Source organism: Gobio gobio, assembly GCF_949357685.1.
Source record: "Gobio gobio genome assembly, chromosome: 1".
Taxonomy (NCBI): Eukaryota; Metazoa; Chordata; class Actinopteri; order Cypriniformes; family Gobionidae; genus Gobio; species Gobio gobio.
This window is the reverse complement of record NC_137097.1, coordinates 85,066,075-85,080,951: the sequence shown is the minus strand read 5'-3', so window position 1 is coordinate 85,080,951 and position 14,877 is coordinate 85,066,075.

Sequence of the window (14,877 nt, the reverse complement as noted above, 5' to 3'; positions counted from 1 at the left end):
GGGTCTCAAACTCGCGACCCGGCCACCTTCTTGACATCAAGGGGGCTTGATCTTTAAAGTTTAGTGTTGTGCGGCCCGCGCGTTGCTCTGAAGAGCACCTTTTTGCTGAATCGTTGCGTGTGCAGCGCTTGCTGCCTCCTTTGTGTGTGTGTGTGTGTGTGTGTGTGAGAGAGTTGGCTCGCCCCTCCCTCGTGCAGTATAATTAGTTCACACCGCGTGATTGACAGGAACAGACGAACGAAGCTGGCCAATCAAATCAAAGTATGCGGGGTTAACGTTCTCTTTAGCCTCTTTTGGCTCATGCACACTGCACAGTCTTCACACACAGACGAGCGCGTCAATCTATCGCTTAATGCCGTTGCTGAGAGAGACTCTGTTCTTTCCGGTGAAATAAAACAAAACAAAATGCAAACGTGTCCATGGTCTTATTATACAATCATTGATGAACATCTTTGATTTTAATGAAGAAAAACTGTATGAGGGCGGATTAGAACACGGAACCTTTGGCACGGTTGACAAAAACTCTACCACCAGACCACTACAGAATTCCAAAAGTCTTTCACGGATCTATGTATTTATTCACTCACTCATGCGAAGAATATCGGGACTAATATACATATGACGAAAATTAATGCAAATTGTTTACAAATAGTCCAAAAAAGATGATTTCCCAACTACAATTAGACCTAGAATTTCGCTCACTGTTCTGTTTGACCTGGCTACGGCCTTGCTGTGAATTAGTCTATTATTTAAAATAAAATTAAAATCATTAATTTTTTCATAATATATGATTGAATTTCTATAAGCTATATTAGGTGAAAATTCAGAGGAACAGTTCATGTTCAGATGAAACATTAATGTTGAAGAACTGTTAATATTAAAGATTGAGAAGATTGGATAAGTTGTGCTACTTTTTTTTGGAATACTTGATGCGGCCCAGCCTGAGTCTGCCTCCAGCGGCCCCCAGGTAAAATGAGTTTGAGACCCCTGTTTTAAATAAATAAACGGCTGTGATATAAAATAAAGATGTCTGGTGTCATCTAACCTTAAATGTAATCGACGAACATTAAACATTAGTGAACTAACGTCACATGTTAACTACGATTGTGCATTGCCACATCCTAAACTTTCCAACGACATTAACTCATACTAACTCTACAATAAAAAAAGCAATGTCAACAGTTAAACTAAATGTATACAATTATTTCCAATTATCACTTACCAAATTTCCAAAAAGTTGAAGTCCACGAGATCCACGACCGTTAGTGAAGTGCAGCAGACTTGTGTGCATTAGTGCCCGCCCAGTTCTTCTTCTCTGATTCCGGGAGTAGTTTTCTCATAATTATTATTATTTTTTTTTTACATCTTGGTTAAAGCGTTCTAAACCGTTAGCCAAACCAGCTAAATCTTAAGATTACAAACTTCAAATGAAGAAAAAAATATGTATTCTAAAATCGAATAAAAAGACAAAAGGTACAAGATTGAGTGTGTAATGACTACGATGAAGTTAAAAACTGCAAACCCATGAAGCATTGCTCTTTAGGCGCGCTTTCTCGGCGCACTTTTCAAGATGCGACCTGATTGGTAGATGTTTTTTTCTCTCTTTTTTCCATATTAGGACAGTTTAAGAGAAAATAAATATGTGTGAAATTGGCCTTGTATTGTGCATGCAATGAAACAATTAAAGTTTTTAAAAATTAAAATCTGCTTCTAATGAAAAAAAAGCTTGCCTTGACCTTTTAACATTATGCACACCCACACACACATGTACAGTTGCAAGAAAAAGTACGTGAACCACTTTCAGAATCTGTGAAAATGTGAATTATTTGATATAGGCTACTTTTATTTAGTACTGTCCTAAGATATTATATATATATATATATATATATATATATATATATATATATATATATATATATATATATATATATATATATATATATATATATATATATATATGTATATATATATATATATATGTATATATATGTATATATATATATATATATGTATATATATATATATGTATATATATATATATATATATATATATATGTATATATATATATATATATATATATGTATATATATATATATATATATGTATATATATATATATATATATGTATATATATATATATATATATATATATATATATATATATATATATGTATATATATATGTATATATATATGTATATATATATATATATGTATATATATATATATATATATATATATATATATATATATATATATATATATATATATATATATATATATATATATATATATGTATATATATATGTATATATATATGTATATATATATATATATATATATATATATATATATATACATTTGATTTTATTTTAATTTTTTTGCATCAGCGAATGTTTTGAACCATTTTGAACCATTTTTAGTTGTTTGAGTGCGTCTCAAAATAGTCACTGCTGGAAAGGGTTCAAATATGCAAAAAATGCTTGAAAGCTGAAGAATCATCTTATTCAGGACAGTATAAAAATTAACATGCATTTTGTATGATCTCTCTTATTTTGTTAAAATAATTCACATTTTCACAGATTCTGCAAGTGGTTCACATACTTTTTCTTGCAACTGTACATAGGCTATACAATGTGTGTGTGTGTGTGTGTGTGTGTGTGTGTGTTTTGTGTAATGTTAAACTGTCGTAGTATATTGTTTTGATTACTTCTGTTGTCCTCTATTGTAAATCTCTTTGTATAAAAGTGTTTGCTGAATGATTAAATGTAGTAGTAGTTTATGGTGTTTCATTATTATTGATTAAAACCTTGTTGATAGAAAGCAATAAACACACGTTGCAAACATGAATAGGGCAAACAGCTGTGTGTTAATATGATAAATTATGAAATATCTGTGGGAAAAGTCTGGCCACACATATGTGGCCCACAGTTCTATATTTTACATGTGGGCCAAATAATACTCTTAACAACTGGCCCATATCTTGTTTGCCACCTTAAAGACGGTTCCATCTCCACCATAACCGGGCCATGTTCGGTTCACATGCCTTTTGCCAGTGCCGACTGAATGCCAGCTGTGCCGGCTTCATGCCAAATCAGGGCCAGAAGTCTTTGCTACCTGGGTATATGACGGACCGATGCACTTTTTATGGACTTCAAAAACAGAGCAACTATTACTGCAATTCTAATGCTTGGATTAGCCTGGACTTTTGTAATATAACTCAGATTTTATTCGTCTGAAAGAAGAATGTCACACACACCTCGGATGACTTGAGGGTGAGTAAATTATGGGCTAATGTTCATTTTTGGGTGAACTATCCCTTTAATGCTGTTATTCCGCCGTATATCCTTCTCCCCTACTGGCCGCTTCAGGAACAACAGGGGCGTTAAACTATGCCGTATATGAGCTGCTCCGGGTCTAGTCAAGAGTATTTACACACACACACACACACACACACACACACACACACACACACACACACACACACACACACACACACACACACACACACACACACACACACACACACACACACACACACACACACACACACACACACACACACACACACAGCTGCTGCAGACCAGTGCTGTCGTTCAGTTCAGGACCAGCAGCGTCGAGTCTCTGAGGTGAGTCGAGCAGTATTTCTCCTCATATTCACACCAGTATTTCTCCTCATATTCACACACACACACACACACACACACACACACACACACACACACACACACACACACACACACACACACACACACACACACACACACACACACACACACACACACACACACACACACACACACACACACACACACACACAGCTGCTGCAGACCAGTGCTGTCGTTCAGTTCAGGACCAGCAGCGTCGAGTCTCTGAGGTGAGTCGAGCAGTATTTCTCCTCATATTCACACCAGTATTTCTCCTCATATTCTCACACACACACACACACACACACACACACACACACACACACACACACACACACACACACACACACACACACACACACACACACACACACACACACACACACACACACACACACACACACACACACACACACTTTATAGAGTTTGATGAAGCGACAGGCTCATTTCTGTATTGTTCTCATCGGGCACAGACCTGCGTGTGTGTGTGTGTGTGTGTGTGTGTGTGTGTGTGTGTGTGTGTGTGTGTGTGTGTGTGTGTGTGATTGTTTCGATGTTTGAGTGAGAACTGTGACTGAATGTCAAGTCAAAAGTCAAAGTTTGAGATCTGTGAGGGGAACAGATGGAAATCATCTCAAGTGTTGAGCTGTATAAGCATGAGGGACATTTCAAATCTACACATGTTCATATTGAAACTGGAAACAATACATTTTGCTTTGTGGTGCTCTTTTTAAAGATTTTATGATCATTGTCAGTTTCTGGACAAAACTAACATGTCATTGAAAGTAGTTATTAGAAAGTTGAACTGTAATTATATTAATTTGGATATAGTGTGGTAGTTATTTATGAGTGTAGTGTTGTTGTATTGTGTTAATGTCATGTTGTGTTAAATCATGGTATTATCTTTCTATAGTATCCTGAGTGGAATAATGTGTTTGTAAGAGCAAACAGTCAGAATAAAGTGAGATGATCTGCTGATGATCCTGAATGTCTTGTTGAATGAGTGTTGATAGTCTGAGGCTCATCAATATTAACAGAGCTGCTGAAAAGACTCTTTATTTCATCTCAATAGTTCCTGTTTTCACCTCATTTATTATGATGATGTCTTCACATCTCCTGTAAAGTCACACTTAAAGCTCATTTCATTGGAAGAGCGAGAGTATTTGTTCGCTACTTTATATGTGCATGTTTCTGACTTTATGCTTTTGTCACGGGGTGACAAAACAAACCGAACGGGACTAAGATCCTGGTGAATACTGTTGCAGGATTTTCCAGTGAACACCCGGTCTATGCCCTGGGAATCTGTTGCCATGGCAGCGGGGCTGATTGCCTGAGTGACAGCAGGTGTGGGGCAATTATAGAGAACGCTGTGAGAGGGACACCTATTGAGATGAGGCTTTAAAAACAGAGAGAAAACAGACTGTGTGGGGTGGATCTCCTCCCGTATGATGCTGTGTTTGTCAGCGGGTTGCTCTTTTTATTGAGGCTGGGCTGTGGAGTGGGGAAGATTGGAGTTGTGGAAGAGGAAGGAAGGAGTGAAGTATTTGGCAGCGAAGACTGGAGGAATATCGTCCGTAGTGAGAAAGACGCAAGTGATGAGTATTTGATCCGTTGTTTATATGCACTAACACTGAAGTGGTGTGGAGAGTTTGGAAAAACGTTTGGCACGAGTGAACTATTACACCGAGTGAATTAATGATCTGTCTCCAACTTCTGTCCTCTCCTTGCCGAATGTGGTGATCGCTGCATCATTCTTCTGCTTTCCCGGAGCAAAGTCAAGCCCTGATCGAGGACGAGATCCGATCTGGTGGGAGAAAAGACCGGTGGGTGAGTGCTGGCCCGAATGCACGGTGTGCGAGTGGAATTGCAGTGCCTGAAGTGAAGATTTACACGGTTTGTGCTGTGAAGTGAAATTTGTGCGTGGAGAAGTAATAGAAGTCTGCCGTGCACTCCTCTCCTACAGTCTTCCACCCGCTGTCTCTAACGAAGGGTCTTGATAAAGCAACTGCCCAACTTCCGGCTTGAAAAGACCCGGCCCCGCTAGTGCTGAGTGCTTCATATATCATGTATTGTTGAAACTGTGCTGTGTCTGTTCTAGTGCTCAACCGAAGTGAGCGTCCCGCTCTGTGTCCTCCCCGCCTGGTGGTCTCCACACGCCCCTATTGGAAGCCTTGACCCTGTCCAGAAGAAGAAAAGGTATATCAGTTGCAAGCTTCATGTACTGTTGAACCGTTGAAACTGTGCTGTGTCTATCCCAGTGTTCAGCCGACGTGAGCGCCCCGCTCAAAGTGTCCTCCCCGCCTGGTGGTCTCCACACGCCCTTATTGGAAGCCTTGATCCTGTTCAAAGGAGAGAAGGTATATCAGTTGCAAAGCTTCACATACTGTTGAACCGTTGAGACCTTGCTGTACTGTTCCAGTGCTCAGCTGAAGTGGAGTGCTCCGCCCAAAGTGTCCTCCCCGCCTGGTGGTCGAGTGTTCCGCCCAAAGTGTCCTTCCCGCCTGGTGGTCTCCACACGCCCCTATTGGAAGCCTTTACCCTGTTCAAAAGGAGAGAAGGTATATCAGTTGAAAAGCTTCCCATACTGTTGAACCGGTGAGACCTTGCTATACTTTTCCAGTGCTCAGCTGAAGTGGAGTGTTCCGTCCAAAGTGTCCTTCCCGCCGGGTGGTCTCCACACGCCCCTATTGGAAGCCTTGACCCTGTTCGAAAGGAGAGAAGGTATATCAGTTGAAAAGCTTCACATACTGTTGAACCGTTGAGACCTTGCTGTACCGTTCCAGTGCTCAGCTGAAGTGGAGCGTTCTGCCCAAAGTGTCCTCCCCGCCTGGTGGTCTCCACACGCCCCTATTGGAAGCCTTGACCCCGTTTGAAAGGAGAGAAGGTATATCAGTTGAAAAGCTTCACATACTGTTGAACCGTCGAAACTGTGCTGTGTCTGTCCCAGTGTTCAGCTGACGTGAGCGCCCCGCTCAAAGTGTCCCCCCGCCTGGTGGTCCCCACACGCCCTATTTGGAAGCCTTTACCCTGCTCAGAAGAAGAAGAGAGTGGCTCGCTTGCCCCCACCTCTGAGTACCTCCCTCCGGAGTAACCCCAGTGACTCGCTTCGCCCTCGCATCGGCATACTTACCTGGTTCCAGTCTGAATGGGGTTCGTATGACCACGGCCTCCCCTCTTGAGTCCCGTAGAGGAATACTTACCCTGTGACCTACCTGGACGGCGCGGGGATTCCCCCCTGATTCCCCTCCGGCGAGCCTCCGGTCCGTCCCGAGCGTCCCTCCCCTCCCGTCCCGGGAGGTCTGTAGACTCTTGAACTGTCCTGGTGGCAAGAAGAAGATTTTAATTAGGACTTATCCAATTCATTGACCTTTTAAAATAAGAAATAAACTGTATTATTTTATTCTCTTGTCTGTCTGGTCCTTGACACGTTCCTCGAGGTGGTTCCCGGGTTTTTCAGGGGTGGGTGCAGTCTGGGTTGGCCCGCCCCGACCTGTGACACTTTCAACAGTTTTCCACCATTATTTGGAGGGGGAATGGGTGAAGAAAGACAAATAGGGGGTTATTCGTATGGTTCCCATGACCCTAGAGCAGTGTTTCTCAAACTTTATCAGCCCAAGGACCACTTTATCTTCCACTCAAACATGCCCTCCAGAAACAACAAAATAGGAAGGATAAGCTATGTCCACAGGATTATTGCCTTCTTGTATTGAGAGCTTGGTACATTGCTCAATGATGTCGCCAATGGATTTCTGTTCCACTCAAAGTCCACATCTAGCTCTGGAAAGTATTTTCCCAGCTGCATGTGAAGGGCTTGTAGATGTTCCTTTATGGCTGTGATCATGGGCTCAGTTTGGTTTGAGATGTGCTGGGGACAGAGACGCATTCAGAAGTGCATTTTCAGAAGTGCTGGTACATGATGCATTATTATTTTTCTCTCTTTCGCGCAGGTCATGTTTTGAAAGACTATGTCCTGTAGCTTACTAATGTAAATAAATAAAAATGTCAGCTGAGAGACATATTGCGGGTCTTATAGCCTATCTTACTCATGCCGACGAAAGCACCTCGCAAATTCTTTAATATTTTTCATTTTTGCAATTTTTTTACCACTTCGTTATCAGAGCCTGTGTTTTTTTTTTACACATAAGTTGTAGCCATTAAAATAGTTCAGTTTTGTTTTTAATGTCAAAGTAGTTATATTTTGTTTGGTTTCTTTATTAAGTTAATTTAGAAAAATGTTTGAAGCATTTTTTTGTTTGTTAAACTAAAGTTTTTGCTTTTTAAAGAGCACCTATCATGGAATTTTGAAATTTACCTTTCATGTAGTGTGTAACATAGATCTAAGTGAACAAAAACATCCTGTGATAGCTTGAAATATGACAGTGCACCGTATATATAGTTATTTTCTTTCAAAAGTAAGAGTCGACTCGGAGTCATTTTTAAGAATCGTTAGAAGACCGAAGCTTTTTCTCTGACTAGATGACGTCAACTTGTCAAGTTATTTGAATACGATACGCCCACTTATTGCGCTCCAAGACGCCAGTGAAAACTATAAAACATCATGGCCACGAGACGCTGTGTTCTGAAGTGCGACTCAAAAGCAAACTTTTTTCATCTGCCCAAGGATGAGCATTTGAAGACTAAGTGGCTTGAAGACAAACCATACATCGTCGCGATTGAGTGTTTATTATTAGTCGTCAAATGTATGTTTCGCGATCTCAGGAAGCTTTTATTATGGACTTTTATTATGGCACATGGTATCTTCTTCGTCTGTCTGTACCATATATGGATTACATGTGCACAGAGCGCCCTCCGGCTGCCAGTATGAATTGAAAACAACACATAAGAGACTCAATCGCTCATGATTAGGCTATTTCTGCCCATTTTGAGGAAGTATTGAATAAAAAATACTCCTGTTTAGAAATTTGACACAGACATATGAGAATCTATCAATATGTCTCCTCATTTGCACACTTTTGAACTAAAAGCCCTGAGGGATGTTGATTTGTCGCGAGTCTTCGTGAGGAGTTTTTTTATGAATGAGATCAGCTGAGGCTCATATTACAATCAAACAGTACCGACGCGGTTTTCATATTCATAACTCCTGACACATATTAACAAATTACTGTCATTATAAGACTTTGATGGGCGTTCCGTTTCCGAAAATATCTGCAGACTATACCAATCACAACTGACTGGGTCATCGGACCAATCACCACAGATTAGCGTCACGTAAAGGCGGGGTTTTGAAAAGTGAATCACTAAAGGAATCATTTGAGAATCACTGTCAAAACAGGTAAAAATAAATGCATATTATAAGAAAACTAAAGTCTTTTTTGTCATTGCATGCATGCAAAACTGTTGTTGGGGACTTCTAAAACAATATTTGGAACATTTTAAATGCCATGATAGGTGCTCTTTAAAGTGACGACCAAGCAACAGTGAGTTAACCCAACAATTTAGCCTCTGAAATCAACACTTGACTTGTCTTGCTTATAAAATCCATATAAACACTTAAAGCATTGTTTAAACGTTTAGCCTCTATCACCACCATTACAGTAAAAAGGCATTTTTGACAAGATGAGGCAGGCAGATCGCAACGGCGCGCGCAAATGAAACGGGCTACACAATCTAAACAAATAATTAAAAAAACATGCAGGTTGTCTTGCCTTACACCTCTCCGCGAAATGAATATAAATCCGATCTTCAATTCACGCGCTATATGCACATTTGACGGAGTTCATGTCAACGAAAGCAACAGATATGAGCATTTTATTCAGCTCATTTCAACATCAAAGACCGCAGTATGAGAACGAGCGACCTAAACACTGGTAAGAGCCTTTAGTCTCATTAGCTTTAATGAAGATGATTGTGCTTTTGAGCATCTCAGACTTAGCTTATTTTCAGCTTCACTTGTGGCAGTTTGCGTGTTGGCTTGCTTTACTCATTTGCGGCGATGCGTGTTGCATAGCGCCGTCCTATAGCCTAAAAAGGCCCGAAGCAAGAGATGTCGTTAAAACGACAAAAGATCTCGTTATCATGAGAAGATGTCGTTAAAACCACATAAGATCTCGTTATTACGACACAATTGAGTGGAAAAAATTATATGTGTGTGGCAGCAATGCTTCACCGTAAAATTTAACTCGAGGTTTAAAAAAAAGAAAGAAAAAGTGGTGGGTACAAAAGGACTCATGACGAAATCTAGTGGGTACGCGTCCCCCCTGAAATCGACGCCTATGGCTGTGATAATGCCGTCACCCAGGGTCTCTTCAGTTTCGAGAAGAAAGTCCGCTAGAGTGGGGAAACGGCGATCGATACGTGCGCACCAGAGCTTTAATTTGGTACGGGCCCCTTTAACTTTGTCCTGTACAGTGAAGGCTGTGACCGCTTTTCCTTGCAGTGCTAAGTTGAGCGTATTGAGCGTGCTGAAAATATCTGCAAGATAAAGTCATGAAGTCGATCATACAGTTCATCAGCTTGGTGCAGAAATCATTTTACTTCATCGCACAGTTCAAAGAGACGAGACAGGACCTTGCCACGGGATAACCAGCGCACTTCAGTGTGGAACAGAAGTTTTATGTGCTCACTCAATTTCACTCAACTCACTCAAAAATAAAATTGATAAAAAACTTAGCCGATGTCCAACACACCTATTGACTGTCATCAATTCAACTAAATCATCTAAATTATTAATTTAGCTTTATATTAATTGTAGTCTTAAGTAGGAATGGGTACAGAAACATGATATTAAATGATCTCCGGTGATAAATTATGAAAGACTGCAGTCACTAATGACTATTTTTAACACAATCAAACATTTTATGTTAAAATACTCAACAGATGTTTACTTCATCCCAATTACAAGCAATGTAAACAGCATATATGGTTAATATTTTCTCTTTACCTTTGTTAGATCACATTTAACAGTTGCAACCTCGTGTGGGAACGGTAGGGGTAGAAACAAAACTCACTCCTGCACTCTCTCACACTTACACACAATCTCTCTCTCACACACACACACACACACACACACACACACACACACACACACACACACACACACACACACACACACACACACACACACACACACACAAACACACTTGGATATGTGGTGTATGGTTACTTTCCATAGGCATAATGTTTTTTCTAATGTACAAACGGTATAATCTATCGCCCTACACTAACCCTACCCCTAAACCTACCAATCACAGAAAACTTTTGGCATTTTTTGAATTTCAAAAAACACCATTTAGTATGTTTTAGTATGAGGACACAGATGTCGTCATAAACCATGTTTACATTGTAATACCCATGTCATCATCCTCATAAACCATATAAATGAACATACACACACTAACAGCTGGCCCTGACAGGAGGAGGACAGAGTAAAGGTACACAGGACCTACAATTTCCACACTTTTATTAGCCCCGGGTCCAATAGACCCGAACATCCTGTGTGTCATATAAATGTGTGTGTGGGGTTAGGGGGGGGGGGGGGGGGGGGTAATTGAAAATTAGTTCTGATATATATTCCTCACAGAAAATAAGCCAAGGCCAATGAGTCTCAGTTTGAAAAAATAATTAGTCGTATCATTTTTCTATTGATAAAAAATGAAAACGGGTCCAACAGACCCGAACACCATACAAGGGTTAAATAAGCCATTTTAAACAAATCTCGCTGCCTCATTCGCGCGAATCGCACAAATCTCGCGAATCGCACAAATCTCGCCGCCTCAATCGCGTGAATCGCACAAATCTCGCCGCCTCAATCGCGCAAATCGCACATCTCGCCGCCTCAATCGCACAAATCTCGCGAATCGCACAAATCTCGCCGCCTCAATCGCGTGAATCGCACAAATCTCGCCGCCTCAATCGCGCAAATCTCGCCGCCTCAATCGCGCAAATCTCGCCGCCTCAATCGCGCAAATCTCGCCGTCTCAATCGCGCGAATCGCACAAATCTCGCCGCCTAAATCGCGCGAATCGCACAAATCTCGCCGCCTCATTCGCGCGGATCGCACAAATCTCGCCGCCTCAATCGCGAGAATCGCACAAATCTTGCCTCCTCATTCGCGCAAATCGCACAAATCTCGCCGCCTCAATCGCACAAATCTCGCGAAACGCACAAATCTTGCCGCCTCAAACGCGCGAATCGCACAAATCTCGCCGCCTCAAACGCGCGAATCGCACAAATCTCGCCGCCTCAATCGCGAGAATCGCACAAATCTCGCCGTCTCAATCACGCGAATCGCACAAATCTCGCCGCCTCAATCACGAGAATCGCACAAATCTCGCCGCCTCAATCGCGCGAATCGCACAAATCTCGCCGCCTCAATCGCGCAAATCTCGCCGCCTCAAACGCGCAAATCTCGCCACCTCAATCGAGCTAATCGCACAAATCTCGCCGCCTAAATCGCTGTTTCACCCGCTGGTACTTTCGCTTTTGCCGCAGAGACCCTTGTGATAAATAAATGTGTTGTATTTATGAAAATCCGCGCAGATTTGATAGAAATAAATAATAAAAGAGCGATAAGTCGCGAAAGACAACTGAATTACTGACAGGATGCTGTGTGCGCGCTCCGAGCGCAATGCGGAACGCGCTAAACGGCCAAATAAACACAGAAATATATCAAAATGCCAAGTCGAGTATTCACATAAACACAGTCGATGTAAGCACTGCGTGTATTCACCCACATTAATTTATAACTCTACCTCACAGTGAAAGCCCTGCACAATTAATTCCAAATTGCATATTCCATATTTATTGTTTGCTGCATTGTAGATAAAATTGTAGTATTCAATATTACCTTTTTATTAGTATTCATAATCAGTTAATATTGTGTATCTGTATTATTACTTTTTATTAGTATTCATAATCATTTGTAATCATTGTATGCTTGAATACATTGGAGTGTGAAGTGGTGAGCGTAGTGTAAGTTTCGATGCAAATGTGGACTTAACAGTTTGTTATACATTCCATGTATATGGAGACTTAACGGTTTGTTATATATTTCATGTATATGGAGACTTATACATTTATACATTCTGTTTTAATGGACATCACATGTTCCTCTGGTACTGTAGTTTTCCAGCATATAAAACCCAACACTTTTGTCCAGAAGACCAGAGAAAGCTGGAATGAAGACCATCTCCCAGAAATGTGTCTTTCTCTCCTAAGCTGACATATAAAATAATAAAAAAGAAAATCTCTTGGCAAAATAACTGGTGTCCGGTCCTGTGAATTAAACCACGGGGGAAAAGCTGAATTTCAAGTCTACATGCATATTTGTTGGTTTTTAGTTATACTACTGTTGAAATTTTATTGAAAAAAAAAATATATTTTTTTTTTAAATAATAATTTTATATTCTTTTGGAAAAATGCTTTAACCAAAAATGAAAAATGGCTCTTTGGTCCAAAAAGGTTCCCGACCCCTGCCTTAAATGAACAACTATAGTTAAGTAGAAAAACTTTATTCGGGGACAGCCTTTGCCTACTTCTCATATCACTTCACATATTTTCGTGCCAGCATGCACAGCGCTGAGCAGAATGAGCGAGCGAATAGACTGCTATTTTTATTTGACGAAAAAAATTAGTCTGACCCCGGAGATTACGATTAAAACAGATGTTTGAATAAATCAGTATGTTTTCGTTTTGTCATCTTAATGTATTAATTATTTAGGCTAAGTGAGAAATATTTAGTGTTTATTTATTTTATGATTTTTATATACATTATAAAAGAAATGTACACATATACAGAAAATCAGATCATCCTCCTACGAAACTAACATGATCTGCGATTGAATGTCACTAATGTCATTTTATTTTATTTTTTGATTGCTTGGATCTTGAGCACAGAATCATATCGACAACACACCACTCACATCATGTCAAGTTTCTATAGATTCTCTGATTTTAACTCATGAAAATTATCTGTACACATGACGGGCGGCAATAATATGGCAAGAAAAGCCTGATGTGTTCTGACCACTGCATTATTTAACCGTATTTTCTTCATTACAGTGTTAAAGCAAGAGTCAAGTCAATTTCATTCATAATGCTTCTACTTCATGTAACATGAGAGCTCATACTGGAGTGAAGCCGTTCTCATCATGTGATTGGGGAAAACATTTCTGAGGGTGTGGTGAGCTTGTGTCAGGGGCGTGGCTAGTGAGCTGTTGGAAGTGCCTGATGACCCACAACGTCCACTAGGAAAATTCAACTGCAGTCGCCACTGTTCAACCGTAAGAGGGCAGCACTTTGGCGGTTTTACACCATATAGTGTAGAATTAAAACACTTTATACCCAAATGTCAAAACATTTACTCGAATCAATGAACAGCACTAATAAAACCCCAGTATTACAGATCATTAACTAAAAAAAGTTGGTTTAGGGTTTAGTTACCCTTTAAAGTCATACTCAAAGTAAACGCGAATCGAATTAAGACTTGTGGAGTATGTCTATTTTAGTCGCATTATCAGACTATAATTCAAATAAAACCGAATTTGAATTATAATTAATATAACAACGTGTACAAAACAGTAACAAGCGCTCAAATGTCGGAAAATTCCCGTTTATCTTTCATGTATATCTGATGACGTGTTGCTATGGTGCGTGTCTTGCTTGACTGCTCATTCTGACACTGCCTCCTCTATTTTTTTTTCTTTTTGTTGTAATTATTCTGCTCATTGTAAAATACAATAAGTTTGTATCTGTAATCCCATATTCATAATTGTGACCAAACTGTCTGCTTACAACAGCGGTCAGGAACCTCTAGGCTTGCGAGCCATATGGGTCATTCAGTGAAGGCCTGTGTCTCGACAGCAGGAAAAAACAATCACGATTTAGAAACCTTTCTTCATTAATCAAAGCTATTATTCCAAATGTAGGCTGTCAAGAGGGGCAGTGTCTCTTCAAAAAAAACTGAAAGAGACATATATAATATTATATATAACATTACAAAAATAAAACGTTTATGTTTTATATATATATATATATATATATATATATATATTTTACATTAAAAAGTATAAAAATCACTGTTTTTATAAAGTAACACTGTCCAACAGCGACACCCGCAGGTAAAATTACAGCGGTTGCCTGAGCCCATTGAATGTTAATAGACCTGCGAAAGTCGCTCTATGATTGGACGCCGGACAGCGTAGCATGGCATAGGGAGGACGTCTTTGAGGCCGTTCGCGGGACGTCAAGAGGACCCTACACATGGACGTCT